Below are 16,529 nucleotides of genomic sequence, written 5' to 3'. Positions count from 1 at the left end.
TTCTGCTGATTGTGTATACATGACACCATCACATATGATTTAATGCATCGCACAGTTTCAGTGTCAATGTTCGTTTGGTTCATTTGGTATTTCGCAGCTTCCCTTGTCTTGTCTGATCCCCGTACGATTGACGCACGGATGTCAGTATCATAACTCATAGGCATATTTATTTTGAATACTGAGATTGCTAGGCACTTTGCATCGTTGGAATTGGTCTATAATGATACGCCCGAGCAAACGACTCCGTGCAAGACGTTAAAAATGAAATGGACGTCCCAAATATAATATACAACCTGTTTCGAACAGGACGACCTTGCAAGCCTTTGCGGAAACGAGGAGCTTGCCTCTTGGGCACTCGAGTCGACATAACCACACGAGGGTTTCGTCCATATAAATTTTCTTAAATATAAACTCGAAAAAAAAGAACTCTAAATAAACCGTCCTAGATAGCCAATTCAATAGTGAAGTTCAAATTTAAGTAAGAATTCAAGATGTTTAAAGAAAACATACATCGGAGTAACAAGGCTTGCAAGTTCAGTGTAGTTCAAAATCAATAGTTCAACAAGGCTTGTAAAGTTCAATGTAGTTCAATATCTAGCTGACTGTGAAATCACACAATAATTGTAGCGAAGAAAATTCACCGGCCATAACCCAAAGCGCATAAAACTCTGAAAAAATCGCCTTCCGCGTGATGCCACCTTTGTCTCCTGGGCTGTGGAATGCCTTCTGAGCATGGGCTGTAGTTCTGCTGTGTAGTATATAAGACGCTGCACTTGCGTCCACAGCTCAGTGACTCAGCATTTTTCGCCCGAGTAATAAGCGATGGAAAGGTCTATAATAACATTGTGGTATTCGCACAAGGCAGAAGACTAATAAGAATGTTAGGACTGATGATGTCGGTACGCAATGCTTATGACAAAAGGCACTGAGCGCAATATAGCTGAGAACACAAAATAAGTTTAATGGAGCTACACAGACGATAAACGGGGGACTAAGAATGAAGATTCCGGTGGTGCCAACGTGCGATATATATATGGCACATAGGTATCACCTGGGATAAGCACCAGAATAGATACGAAGCGTTTGGTGAGCGTCGCGTCGGCGTTCCTTTACACGCGCTAATGTTTGTCCTAGCGGGCCTGCTGGAAACGGACTGCGGGTAGGGCATCACAGTAATGACCGCCTTCCGTGGACCTTATCTGGACCGTGTGTTTGAAAAATTCGGGTTTGAAAACTCATTGCTTCATAACATGGTTGTTTTTGAAAAGAGGTAACAACACTTGGTATCTGTGGTTCATGTTTTCATGTTCGGCGCTCTCCAATTAAACATAGGTACTGATGCCCACGTTTTATATGTAAATACCAAACTTATTGTATTGTGCGTATGTTTAGACAGCAGGTAGTTAGTTTTAATGACGTGTCTGGATCCACTGTAGTTGAGTGATTTCGACAGTCCAGAACCACCACTAGCCTGCGTTCTTTAATGGGCGTCGCAGTTGGGGCAGTAAAGGAAAATTTTCGTATATCGCTTCTGCCGTCTCGCAACGCTCCCCGCAACCCGCTAGTAGATTCGGAACTCTGTAGGTAAAGCACACGGCGCAGTAGCCGGCTCTTTGTTGCGAAAAGCGTGGCAGAGGGAGACACAAGGTCTACGAAAGCTCCTTACGTATACCACGCCTCACACCGGTATGATGCTCACCCGGATACACACGAGCGAGGGTTGGAATTCAAGCGTAAATAGGCGACGCCTAGAATACATAAGCACATATATAAACTATTTTATCCGAACACGTACATACCTAATGTGGAATAACGAAGAGGCTCAAGTATGCACACACGAGCACAATGGCCGAAAAAAACTACGTGTCGCATGCTCCTGACTAGTTTGATTGAGAGAGCTTGTTCCATTCGGTACACCCCCCGTTAACGAATTTCGAGATTGGGAGAGATATTAAGCCGAGCAGAATCTGACGAGAGCCGATTACTACGACAGGATAAGCCGGCACTTCGTGGCGCATGAGCAACCATAATCCCCAGGTACGCGCCGGGTTATTCCCTCACGGGTTGTCGATGCGACATAGTTTGGCCTGCTAGATTTGTGAGATTAGTTTCGCAGACATTATAAATCTTGTCAACAGTTTTTAACAATGCACGTGTTTTGTTTTTCTCTTTTTTTGCATCGTTAAAGCGCCGAGCGTAAAACACTGGGCACTGTGAGGAGCGCGAAGAATTAACGGCTTCGGGGGCACCGTCAATGTTTACGCACTGGACGTTTATTTTATCGACCTCGTTGGGACCCGCTTTGCAGAACGGCAGGTGCGGGCGTATGGACATGCAAGCATTTTAAACCCAATGTAAACAGGAAAGACCGCAGTTTTGATGAAACCCAGAGCTTTGCTCACATGCCGACGGAATATATATTTTTTCTTTACTCCTTCCTTCTTCAACATTAATACGATACAAGGTCAGAAAATAAGTGTGTTATCTTCGAAGGTTTTCGACTAGATGCATATTCGTGATTTGCATGGTTTATATGAAATAGAAAAAAAATTAAAGTGATCGTCAATGAACAGCGCCTTCACTTAAATGTCTAGTTTTTGTTTTGCTTACGTTTACCACCGAGTGATCGATAACCAGATGCTCAGGATTTTACCCATTCAATTTCCGCATTCACGTGTGACGAGAAGTTGGAACTCAAAATATTTGAACATTATAAGCCTTATAGAAGGTGCTTTTATGATTCAATATCTTAAATGTGTTTTAAAACTTATTTGTATGCCTGCGAAAACATAAAATAAAATATGTTAATGTAAGTGAACAAAAATTGACACGCAAAAGGGGAATAAAGTAACCGATGCCTGGAGATTTTGTTTAGGAATGCTCCACCCTTTCGAGCTTGTCTTCTGGCTTTGGTTTTGACTTTTAATGTGTTAGCAAATGCAGAAATAAGTTACGAACATTTAACTTGAACACGTCTTGACCCCACGCTCTGTACTTCGCTTCAATACGTACCATCACGAGCCATGTAGACACCACGTGACTCGTTGCAGCAATTTACGTTATAATATGTGTCTTGAAACTTGGTAGACTGATACACACGTCGTAGTAATACACTGCGTGAATTCTCACTGTTTTGTGATAGAACCTGGTGGCTCGTAGCTTTGGCAGTAGTTCATTGTAAGCTAAAACGCATTGTGGGGGCTTGCAAAAAGAATATTATATATGGTGTTTCAAAATTACTATATTTATACGTTAAGACAGAGTAGAGTAGAGTTCATTGATGCAATGATGCATCTAAGTCGATGATTATTTTGACATGTAAAGGTCGTACTAAGCACGTGTTTATATGACCGTTTTCTTTAGTATAGTGTTTATGTTGCAGCTTATAACTCAAGGCAAACTTTAAAGTGATCCTGGAGATATCCGCAATACTGAAGTACACGGTGTCCACAAGGTATGCCAGCGCTGAAAGGGTAGCGGGAAAACTTCGCACCAGCACATATGGAACTCAAACCTTCGCGTTGTGTAGATATAGATGGTGCATTGCACGTGCAGAACTTTCAAGCCGTAGGACCATCTCCGTGAAAAATTAGACCAACAAACCTGTTAAATAAAATGGCGTGCGTGTTCGCCGATTAGCGGGTTAGTGATAGTTTTAACTTTTGGCACTATCTCTTTACAAATGCAACGAGCAGACGACAGGGTGCGTCGTCTGCTTGGCAATTTTTATAGCTTGCTTTACTGCGCCAGGATCTATTTTGAACGCAAGTACAGCGCCAGGTACGCGTTCAAGGATGCGGCAAGCACAAGACTCCGCTGCTGGGTCGTTGCACGCCAAATTATCGATTCCTAACATTGAAGCAAATGATTCCATCTAGACATAGTATATGTGTTATTGGGGATGTAAGAGTTTTTTTGTTTTTTTCAATACGCTTGTGCTATAAAATATCTTAGTTTTGTGGCGGCGCATTGAGTTTTCTAGAAAACATTTTTGCAACGAATAACAGGCACTACTTTCCCTTAAAATCAGGAAACACAGCGATCAAATTATAAATTAGAATGCGATCGCTTCCAGAGCCTTCAAGGGATCTCATGTTATTTCTAGACGACTTGAAAACGAAAGCCCAAAGCGCCGATGCATTAAAGACAGACACATGATTTACTTAATTAACTTTTATTCATCTTCCGTCACTTTGTCAACCTTCTTAACTTCATTGCCTCTAATTCGCCTGAGTGGTCACGTAAACGTGATAGCGAACCTCCGAAGACAGCGCGCTCTCTGACGATGGACTTTTGGCGCCGTTCTATTGGCTCACCCGGATCGTGGCGTCGGCTGTGGTCCTGGTGATAGCGAACCTCTGAACACCGCGCCCTCTCTGACGACACACTTTTGGCGCCGTTTCATTGGTACCTTTCGTTTTTGGTACCTTTCATGTCGCCGACGCGTTTTCTGAAGGTCGACTGAGCGATGAGACATATAAGGCTTTCCTCTTAAAATTAGTTTACCTCTCCAATGAGATCCGCTCAGCGTCGTACGTCGATTGCGCACTCCTGAGTTTACAGGACAAGTCGAGCATTTCCCCTGGTGTGGACAAAAGGAACGGAGTTCGTGTAGCGCGACGAAAAAAAGGGCAAGCTAGTTCAGCGCAGCCACGGATGTTCGGACCTAAATCAACATCTTTGATGGCAACCGTGGAACTACAAGCCCACACGAATGCAACACACGTCATATACATGTCATGCATGAATGCGGCGTCGTCGAAGTGGGAGCACTTTGACGATGCCGTGTTCAATATCAGGAGTTGAACGCCTGCGTGTACACAAAATTGGATTGAAGTGTGTTTTTATAACGCAAGGGCTGCTGAGGCCAAGGAGCGCCAAAGAAGGAAACTATTGCATTGAGGTCAAGCGAGAAGAAAGGACTCTGGTGGTCAGGGTTAAAAATAAAGGATTGAGACATGAAACTGGATTATGTCAAAAACAATAATAGGCATGGGTGAGAAGCTTTGAAGTTCACAATTAATGTAGAAGACCGATAGCATCTAAAAACTTAAAAACCAGCTTGTAAGTCACGAATGGTTCATCAACCAATAACAACATCCCGTGTAAGGGAGTGTGCTTTCTGTACAGCTCAGCAAAGTGAGATTGGCGTTCTTATTTGTAGAAAGGACACTCAAATAGAAAATAGAGAACACTTAGAGCTTTATCGCTTTGTTCACACGAAGGAGCATCCTTTCCACGAAGCAGGTAGCCATGAGTAAGATGCGTATGGCTAATCGGCAAACGACACAGTATTAGTTCATAAAACCGTTCTCGGTGTGGGGCGCTCACCCATTCATCCAGGTTTGGCTTATTGAGATGCAGCTCGTTGTAGAACTCTTCATTCTACTCGGCTTGCCATTGGGCTCCTATGCGAGACCTTACAGAACGGCGATAGTTTATGTAAGGGATCTCTTTTATGTCTACCTCTCTGCTGAAGCGTGAGCGAGCAGCACGGTCGGCCGCCTCATTGCCTGGGATGCCAACATGGCTAGGAATCCAACGAAAGACAATGGTGCAATGCTTTCTAGTAGCCACAATAAAATTCTTCTAAACTTTAACAACAAGGAAGTTCCCTGTAGGCAGCAGTGAAAAGATGGCACGCAAGGCACTAAGAGAGTTTGAAAACCACTGCCAAGGGTATCCTGTGGCGAGCTATGTGTTCTGTAGCCAACAGAAGGCCATACAGCTCCGCTGTCAAAATGGTAGCTGAAGTATTTATCCGCCTTACAACTTCCACTGAGCAGCCAACAAAGGTCTCAGATTTTGTTCCATCTGTATGGAACTTTGTATGACCTTCATACAATTAAGCGAGCTTATAAAATTCTTGCAGAAGCACTGCACTTGGAGTGTTTTTCTTGTTATACTGTGCAAGAGACAGGTTGCAGTGTATGTCTGGGTGCTCCCAAGGTGCCTTGATGCCAGGTAATTCGACTACCTGGGACGCCAGATCTCATCCGACAGACTCGGCCAAGGTATTCAGTCGCATACTGAACGGAGGGATCATGCCAGGTTTCGCGAGAAAGAGTCGTTCCGAGCGTGTTACTTGAGCAACTTCTCGAGTAAGGTGCTGGAGGGCAGATCGGATGCGAAGATCGGATGCATGTCTAATGCGAATCTACGTCTCTCGAGGCAAGACTCGTTAGCCTCTGCATATAAACCGAGCACAGGGGATGTGCGAAATGCACCTGTAGCAAAACGAAGCCCATGATGATGAATGGGATCCAACATCTTGAGCACAGACTGTCTGGCAGACCTATAAACAAAGCAGCCATAGTCTAGTCGGGAGCGTACCAAGGATCGATAGATCTGCAGGAGGCACAATCGATCTGAGCCCCAAGACCGGTGCGAGAGAACGTTAAGGATATTGAGAGACTTGTGAGCTTTCAGTTTCAGGCTTTTTACTCACGCAGCTCCCTGGTTGCTGGCGGCCTCTCCCGGGACTGAGGCCGAGGGCCTCGCTTTTCTTCCTCAGGAGAGCGGCCAGTATTGACAGGTGCAGCCGGTGCTGGTCTCTCCTGAGCAGAGGAAGCAGCCAAGGCGCCCTCCCCGCGAAGACAGGAAGCCTGATGACCCTGCTCCATAGTCTTGAAGGGGAGGGTGGGCACGGCTATTGCCGGCCCGTCCCTGCCCAGGGGAGCAGCATGCTTCTCCTGTTGAGGGGATGGGGCCCTTTGGTCAGCCGCCAAGATTTCAGGAGAAACCTGGGTGGCCACAGTTTTCAAGCGTGATGCAGGGCCCCTGCGCACCACCTCGGCGTCACCTCCCTTTGAGAGGTAGGACAGCTTCTTCTTGGATTACTAGTAGGTATTATACTCCTTTGCCTTAAAGGGGCCCTGCAATCATATTTAAGCAACTACCTTTTTTGCGGTTTCCACGTCTCTTGGGGTCCGGGCAAGCCAGCGGGCACGGAGAGAGTAACTAAATATCAGTGCGTCATATTTTAACCGGACGACGCGTAAACCACCTTTACCGACGAGGGCGACCCGCGGTACCGAAAGCGCGCAAAATGTGACGTGTTTGGTCCTAGGCTTACTACTGGTCAGAGCCGCTAAAAGCTTTTTCGTAGACGAAATACAAAATATACTTGGCGCCAACCGTTTCAATTATTTATAAAAGAAATTTTTGTTCAGTATTTTAGATCAGAAAAAAAAATGCAGTTTATAAAGTACGGAAACAAGAAAAGACCCGTCGAAATACCCGCCACCAAGCGGCGGAAAAAATGACGCATACTAGAAAGAACTAGTGGGATGTGGCTACGACGAACGGCCAGCGTAGAAAAGCCCCGGATGTACGCGGCGGCGCTGCGGTCGTATACCGGCTCAACGATCCGACCGGTTCCGAGCGTTCCGAAGGCCTTCGGCGCGGGCCCTGCTGGCGATTTGGCCATTTGGCGGCATGGCAGCGCGAAGTGGCTCCCGTTCTGAACTGATCTTTACCCCGTGTTTGCTGTCGTTTGTGGCCAATGAACTGTTATGCCGAAATAGTCTTTAATCGTGCAACAAATGCAATGCGAGCCGCCCCGACCGCCCGCTTCATAGAGCCTATCCAACATATGCTTTAGTGACGCCCTCTCGAGCCGTTGACCCGGAGTGCGGCAACCGTGAACGCTCAATGACCTCACTACCCCTCCTCTAGTTCACGGCCACTCAAGCCAGGACCTACTACGCCATAAAGGAGGTTATTTTTTGCTTGTTTTTGTAATTCTAATTCGCCTATAACTTTTAAAATAAAGCGAACTTTGAGAAAAGAAAAGTTTGATTAAGTTACTACGTTCAGTGCGCTCAGGTTCGGTGCAAATTAAAACCAGTCAAAAAGTCATTGCAGGGCTCCTTTAAGGGAAACATTTTTCTTTTGACGCCAAGCGGGACATGTGCGACAGGAAGCTGGGTGGGGCCCACTGCGGTTACTACAGCGGGCCACCGCCTTGCAGATGTCAGCAACGTGTTCCTGGGTTAAAATTTCACACAAGTTTCTTTCCCTCGGCAACTGCGTGACCCATGCCCAAAGCGCTGGCAGCGGAAGCAAAGCTGCGGGTCGGGAACATAGGGACGGATGCGACATTGGAGATAACCCGCCTTCATAGTTTCAGGGAGGGTGTGTATCGCAAAGGTCAAGATCACGTGCTTTGGTGGGGTTTCCTTACCATCTTTCCGGAACATAATACGTTTAATGGCGACAGCACCGGCATTTTTCACGCGTTCCAGGGTTTCTTCCTCGCTAGCATCGAGGAAGACGTCTTCAGAAAGGACTCAACGGATCGTGTTGATCGTCCGGTGAGGACTCGCGGACACTTCAACGTCGACTATGCTGGTCATCTTGAAAAGAGCCTCACCTTGAACTTTTGTGTCTACTTCAACAAGAAGGTCGCCGGAGTGGAGTTTTTTCGCTCTGTACCCTACGAGTGCTGCTAGGATGCTATAGCCAAGTGTGGGTAAAGAGAGAGTTCTGCCGCCGCCCAATGATATATCTTGCCGCCAAAGGACTTGAAAAAGGAAAGAAGAGAAATGAGAAGAGTGAAAAGAAGGAGAAGGCAAGGGTGAAAGAAGAAAGAGGATAATAGAAGTGGCGACTGACTGAATCATCCTGGTCGGGCTAAGCCAGGACACCCGTCTACGGGAAGCGGGGCCGAAGTGGTGTATTGCCTCACCCGGGGGGCCCCGAGGGGTCCAAACCTACCCCGGGCTTGATTCAACGACCAGGATGCCATTTTCCCCGGACACGGCAAAGCCACACACAGCCAGACGTGGGCGGGTGAACCCGCATGGCTCGCGGTCCGTGGTGACGCCACTCCACCTGCTTTCACAGGTGCCCCCTGCGGGGGCGTTTTCGCGAAAACCGGCGGTGCCTTATTGATGAAATCGGTGAAAAATTTGACATTTGTCATTGCTCGCTGCACCACATTGTTCACGATATTGGGCAATACCATGAAGTGTCCGCCAGGTGCGTACCAAGACAACTTGCGCTGCATATTAAGGACCACCTTGTGGATCTGTGTGAGACGATGCTCCAACACTATGAAGTTCAGATAGATAATATTCTTCAACACATTGTCACAGGGGTTGAATGTTTAATCTACTATGCCTAGCCAGAGATTGAACGGGCAAGCAAAGTGTGGTGGTACACTTCGTCACTAAGACTAAACAACTTCTGGGCAGCTTCGATGCAGGCCAGCGTTATGCTCATGGTCTTCTGGAACCATAAATTATCAATAGTCAAACATTACATCCCCAAGGGATTCAGCGTCAATAACTTGTCGCATATGACCTGCATGACAAAACGCTGAAATTTGAGATCAGCTCAAAGCGCCTCGGTTTTCTGACCTGAGTGTTGCTGCACACTCTAAAAAACTCCTTTCTTGAAAGGTTCTTCGGCGGCTTAAGAACACTTTCATCACGTGAAGAGCGGTTTTGCCTCAAACACTACGGCCTCCTGGCGCACTAGAATGGCAACTGGGCGATGAGGAAGTCTTTCGAAACCAAAAAAGGTGCTCAAAAGGACCAGTTATAGGTTTTTTTACGAAAAACCTTTTTAGGAGGCATTAAAAGTAACTTTATTAGGGTGCAAAAAATGGACAATCTAAAGAACCCCTAAAACTTCTTTTACGACCAGAATCTTTTTTTGAGTGCAGCACATCTAGGTGCACCTTTACATTTCGCATGCCCCATGTAAAAATGCGAATAATTGTGCGACAACCAAAAAAAAAAAAAAATCAAGGGCTACGTTTTAGTGCGTTTCGCATTCGCCATAGTAGAAAAAAGCCTGGCACAGAGCGATTTTATGGTTTTTATCTCACAACAGTTCTCAGCGAAATAAAGTTCCTTATATGGGATGAATTGAAAGCGGCCACGCCTCCCTGGCTTCAAGGACACAGAAAGATGTTTTCTTCAGCGGCGTCCGCGCGTTGGTGAAGCGCACATGTGTTGAGCGCGGGGGTGACTATGTTGAAAAGCGGAAAATTTCTTTTAATATTGTTTTTATTATTATGCAAATAAAAAAACATATTCCGGTTAATTTTGTTTTTTGCATCGTGGAACAATAACAGGTGGATGTTTTAGTTGGTAACACAACTTTATTCGGTTTTCTTTTGAGCTCTCTCTTGATCGCAACAGGACATTACTTTTCTATTTGTTGTTTTTTTATGCGTTCTGATTTGCTTTTGCAATACGACGATATGTAACAGACAAACTAATTGACACGTAGAAATCAAACTCAGCGCTCCGATTTGCTCAGATGATCACTTGTTTCTGCTCCAGTCCATCCGTATGCAAATTTCGCTTGCTTGATGTTTTCTTTTTTATTTAAATAAAATTAATGCGTATAAAAACATAAAATCCAAGATAATGTGTAAATGTAAAATATTTCACGGAATATTTTTGCCGAAAATGTTGATCTAGTTATAAAAGTAAAACTGGTCTCGTCAATATCACGATTTAAATTATATTTATTTTTTATTCTTCCCACTGCTTACTTTTAAACATCATTGGTTATTGTCTGTTAAATAATGGTTTACAAGAAACGTCTATATTTTTTTCAGCAAAGCAAAAAAATTATTCAGAAGCTGTTAAGAGCTTCTTTTATTGTTATTTTCTTACGAGTAACCATTAATATTACCATGGAAAAGCGTTTGGCAGAACCTCCACTGATTACTTCGGCAATGAACGAATCTTTTTGGTTTGTAAGTTTCAACTGTTCAGACCCTGGATGAACGGTTTGAGAATAAACTTGGGCATATTTGTTTCATGCGTATATTCCATCCATGAAGTTGACCGACGGTTGTACAAATACGTCTGCTTGAGGAAAATGTAATGACATCTTCGGTAATCTAATAATTTAAGTTTGGGAGCAAGTTTCTTTCAGTTCGTCATTGTAATAAGCACAATGTCTTAGAAACGCCACACAATAAAAATTTCACGATGAAACTAACGACGCGAGTCCTCCCAATGGACACGCGATATAAATTAAACAGCATTGTTTTTTTTTTCATTGAGACTATCACTTGTTAGAGAGGCTCGCCCCGAAAATCGAGTTATATATTTATAATACCAAAGCGAAAACTACGTCTCCTACGTTCCTTCGCGTAAACGCTTGATTTACAATATACATATTTCATTACAAGTGGATCATCATCGTTAATCATTCTTTCGAGTTTGGGACTTTATTGAATGAAGGCTTAAGTGAATTTCAAGTTTTGCGTTGACAAGGGGATGTTCGTAGAAGCTGTGTTTCTTGAACTGATAATTCAATTATGCCTCCGCGATGGGCATCGCATTATCGTGAGTCAATCAAACACAATGAAACAAATCCAGTTCAGCACTGGTGGTGACTACCAGGGTGTCGAACCGGAACCGAACCGAACCGAAAACCGGAACAGAACCGTTATTTTTAGCTGAACCGGAACTGAACCGAACCGAAATATTCGCCGCCATCTTGGAACTGAATCGGAACCGAACCGAAAAAAAATATAACGGTAACCGGTTCAAAACGGTTCAAGGTAATTTCTTTTTTTCTTTTTTGTTAATATCACAAAATGAACATATGGGAATAAAAATTGGCGGCTGTATTTCTATCTATTGATCAAATCGTCATATACAGAATTGCAACGTATGTTGAATTGTGGGTTTTCGTGGCGCTTTTGTATTGGCACTATAATTAACCATGTGTCCCGTTGTCACGTGACGACATAGTGTCAATACATGTTGCCAATCAATGTCACGTGACCTCGTGAAGTCACGTGACTCACTGCGTCAACTCGATTTAATTTGAGGAATTCACTAGATGTATTAACCTTGTTGATAGCGTGACGTAACATGACATCACGATTTTGCACTGAGAGTCACTTGACACCGTGACAGAAGTGATTTTCATAACCCCTAGTCGAGTGCCCGGGTTCGTGACAATCAGCATCGCCAAACATTCGGGTAACGGCTCGTGTTCAATTAAATATGATACTAGCCCAACTCTAACAATGTCTGAAGCTCAGCCTAAGCTGTTGCTTTCCAAACCCTTGCCGCCTAGGGCATGCCTATGACGAACACTGACGGTATATAATTAGAGTCAGATCACCTGGCCGCTTGTTCAAAGTTGCGAGTTGAGGAGGGGATCGACAGCTGTTTCATTCCTTTATTTTTTCTGCATCTGCTATTGCGCGGAGAAGAAAACTAATGAATTTTTTCGCAAGCTAACAACGCAAGGGGTCACTTCTAACAGCATTTATTGAAAGTACAAAAAAAAAATGTTGCAAGACTAATTTTACATTATTGAGGCACCCAAACATTTTTTTCGTTGTTGCTGAACGGCATCCGAAATATGTCCCCGAGAATAGAAGTATTGGAATGACTAGATGCGACTTATTAATAGGACGTTACATAGAACTACCTGTGTGTGCGGAAGGAATACCTACAAAAAAAATATTTTAGTTAGACAGCCGAACTTTGGCATTCGCTGTAAGTCTCACACGAGCGTCGTTCTCAAGTTATTGCCCAAGTTTTGACCCCCTCTGTATTTTGCTTAAAGAAGCTATAAAAAGATTTCTATACGTCACTAAATACTACTCAGAATCACTCCCCAACGTTAATAACTGATTGAACTTCGCTTTGCTCTTTTTTCTGGGCAATGGCAATCGCCACAAAATGAGAGAAATGTGAGCATCGTTCATCCCCTCAAATCGGAGCCAGAAGTGGTTACGTGGCTTGGTGCCTATCCTAATCCCCCAACGTTAATCATACCCCCGCGATGGGGTTGGAAAGGAAGAAAACCCGTGCTGAGCTCCAGGCATTGTTAGAATTCGGCTGTTCTCATTACCACAGTGGTTAGACGAGAGCCACTCACTAGCTGAGTGTCCGCCGAGGCATTGATTGTTACGAGCCTATGAACAGTGCTCACGCAGTTCTCGTGGCCAATGCATGAGCCGCGCTGGACTGTCGTCAGGCGGGTGGTTTCGATCCCACAATTACGACATCAATCTTTGCGAAGGCAAGACTAAAAGAAATAGTCTAATTTTATTCTCGCAATTTCACCGTGACAAAGAAGCTTCTGAATCAGTGGCGGCCTGTGCGAGTACACTTGGGTCTGACTAGGACCAGTACGCCTCGAAAACGTCATGAACATTCCAACCCGATATCGTTTTATGACCACTTTAAACTTCACGGGGTGCAAAATAAAAGCAGTGAAGGTTTGCTGTTAACAAGTGACAAATAAAATTGTCGAATTAGCATAGACGAATGGAGGAGGCAATTCCTCAGGAATACTTTCAGCCTTTCTACTCTGGTGAAGAAGAAAGACCAGCGTAGCTGTATACGATGGGGGGAATGAATAAATGGCCGGCCGTAAGTCGGCAAGCTAGAGTGGAAAGGCTGGAGAGGTTGCCGCCATCTATGCGCGACGACGGCAACCAGACAACCGGCAAGCCGATTGTCCGGTTGCCGTTGTCACTTATAGATGGCGGTAGTTGTCCAGAGTTTAGTGTCATCATTTGTTTGCTGACGGACACGACACTGGAGAAACTAGTTCTTAACAGCTCCGCTGTAAAAAGAAGTGTGTGTGTGTGCGTGCGTGTGTGTGTGTGGCGGGGGGTTAATTTGAAAAATTTACTGTGTGGGAAAGGTTTCTCTTCCCCTCATCTTTGGCGCAGACCAAAAAGCGTGACACCGGAAACTACTTTGTGTGCAAAAATGCTCTGGCCAAAAAACACGTTTTTGTCGTGCCAGACGCTCGTGCCGTTCATCACGACGATGCACTCAGGATAATAACACGTGCCTTTAAAATACTAGGCTTTCACTAAGCTTGAACCTCCTGCAGCGTGCATTTTGCACCATCGAATTCGAGTTTCTCAGTAAGAAGAAATCAGAATGACCACCAGCCTATAGTGTGATGGCGTCACGTGCATACCATGTTAAAAAGTTCAGCTTTCTGGTGAAATCGGATGGTCGTCACACTAGCAATAGATGTCCTAATTGTAAAGTTGTGCAGTATATATAGCAATCTCGCAATGATATATGGCAGCCTAGAGAAAGGTTAGAGCGCATGACTAGTGTTCTAATGTGAAGGCCCGAAAAAAATGCAGGTAAAATCGAATATAACATTAGCCTCTCGGGGCAGTATTTCGCGAATTTTCGAGCTCATGCAAGCTGATGAAATGTGATTTATAGTAAGATTTCAAGAATATTTGCCTGTCCTTCGCCCTATTCATGTAAATTTATGAATTTCATTGCGTGCATCTTTACGTATCTCTTTTTGCAGTAAGGGGTTCTGTGAGGGATTATTTAGAAAAATAACCATTAATTATCTCTCTCTTTATTACAATTCACGTATTTGACTTCCAATGTATCATATGAGCACAGAGCCGTTTTTAGCGTACCCTGCAACCCTATGTTCCACACTGCCAATCAGCAAACAGAAAAACACTTTTACGCACACTCCACAGCTCGCGTAGTTTCGAGTGTCGTCCTTCCGCGTCGGTCTCAAGTGGTTATGAGAACTTTTTAAAGTAAAATTTATTGATCGTTAGAAAAATATATTTAATAACTAACTGAATATTTGACAACATAAATAGGGCCGACCACCCTAACGCAATGCCCCCCAAATTGTCTGAAAGGTGTTCTGCCAATCCTTTCTGGCGTTTTTATCCTCTACAGGCTCGTAGTAAGTGATATGGGACAGCCTTACACACATTTCTAATTTTGAAGCTAATTTAAATAACTATGTGTTCCTCACTCATATAACTTCTCAAACATATAGAAGTCTGTTAGTGCCTCTTGTATGTGATAAACATTACTTTTATGTGTCTGTGGGCTGGACAAAAACAAAGTGAACAACGGCGCGCGGCGGAAGTATGATGATTACGCACGCAAACCGTCAGAAAGTGTCCAATTAATTGCTGCCATGTCAAGTAGAACGTGAAATACTACTTCGGTTTACTTAACAAAAAATAATCTTGGAGGACGCTTAAGTTTCGCCTTTAAAAGTGGAACGCGATAGCCTTAACGGGCCTCGTTTGCATCGCATTCTCATTTGCCGTGCAAGCGTGCCTCGCGTGGCCTAGTCAAAAGCGTCTGACTCGCAACCGAAGGGTCGTGGGTTCAAATCCCGCCTAAAATTCTGATTCGTTTTCTTTAAGCCAAAGCATACGTCGACCTTTAATTCGCATTACATGTCATGTTTTCATCACTCTCACTCCACGCGTGATGTCACGTTTCACCTGAGCATTGTGGGTTGTTAGAAAGTCTTGCGCAAGGGCATGTAGTTTCGACGTCATCAACTTATCGACCAATCAAGATTTTCCAGTCACGCCGCCGACTTCGGCTTTTCTGCGACATGAGCTCCTTAACGCTCTCGCGTTAAAATCATCAATTAGCAAAGGTGATGCTCATTTGCAAATTAAGTTGACCGGCATCTGGTCAAGAACAAACCTCAACAGCCAGGCTATGCCAGCTTCTCCTGTATAAGAAAATGATCACTTGGGCAAGCGTTATTTTGGGCCAGATTCGATCTGAGTGCGAAGGTGTGTATAGATTAGAGTGAACGATTGTGATTACACCTTGCTGCATGATTAGTCGCATACATGCGGTGCGGAGTGTAAACAATGTTTGGTCAAAACAACAAGCATTTTGATTGCCGCTTGGTGTTTCTATAAAAAAATTGACTGAAAGGAATTATCCTAAAACTTTTGTGACATTTTGAAAATTTCATTGCTTTAAGCTCAGTTGTTTCGTCATCGTATACATATATATTGTGAAGCATATTTCGTAAACCATATTTTGTGATATATATGGCCACAAGACACTCCTTTCATAATTTTATGTGATGTAATCAATTCATGGTTCAAGGACAGAATCACGATTTTACTTTTAATACTGCGACAAAAGTTGTACCAATCACGAGTATTTTGGGCGACCTATCACAATTCGCGACAATATTTCATACCGTGTAAATAAATCAGCCTGAACTTAAGAATTTTACTTAAACACGAAGAAAGGACAAGACAATAAAGTATATTTCTAAATTTCAAGCTGATCTATTTACAGGTATTTACCAACAAGCTCTACTCTTCACTCTTGTACTTAAACATTTTGAATCAGGTAAAATATATGTTACTGGTAAATAAAGGGATGTTGAGTCGCATGAACACGACGTTATGTATATAAAGATTTTCTTCTACCCTTGCGTCAAAATAAAACTGAATTTCATATTTTGGTACCTAAAAACAAAAGTAAATTGGACGGACGATTGAAGAAACTATATAGTTAATCGTTTCACGGGGTAAATAGTGTATATGGGCAGAAGAACGCGGAAAATATATTCTCAGTTTAGCGGTTCAAACCGGTTCGAACCGGTTCAAACCGGTTTTAACCGTTATTTTTTGCTCCTCGGAACTGAACCGGAACCGAACCGAAAGCCGTGAACCCGAACCGAAACCACACCGATAAAAATTTCGGTTCGACACTCTGGTGACTACGCTCTTTAACAATCGACAGTGAGGCTACCGTGCT

Source organism: Ixodes scapularis, unplaced genomic scaffold (assembly GCF_016920785.2).
Source record: "Ixodes scapularis isolate PalLabHiFi unplaced genomic scaffold, ASM1692078v2 PGA_scaffold1__304_contigs__length_218370807, whole genome shotgun sequence".
Classification (NCBI taxonomy): Eukaryota; Metazoa; Arthropoda; class Arachnida; order Ixodida; family Ixodidae; genus Ixodes; species Ixodes scapularis.
The sequence above is the reverse complement of the archived record's forward strand: the minus strand, read 5'-3'. Positions refer to the sequence as shown.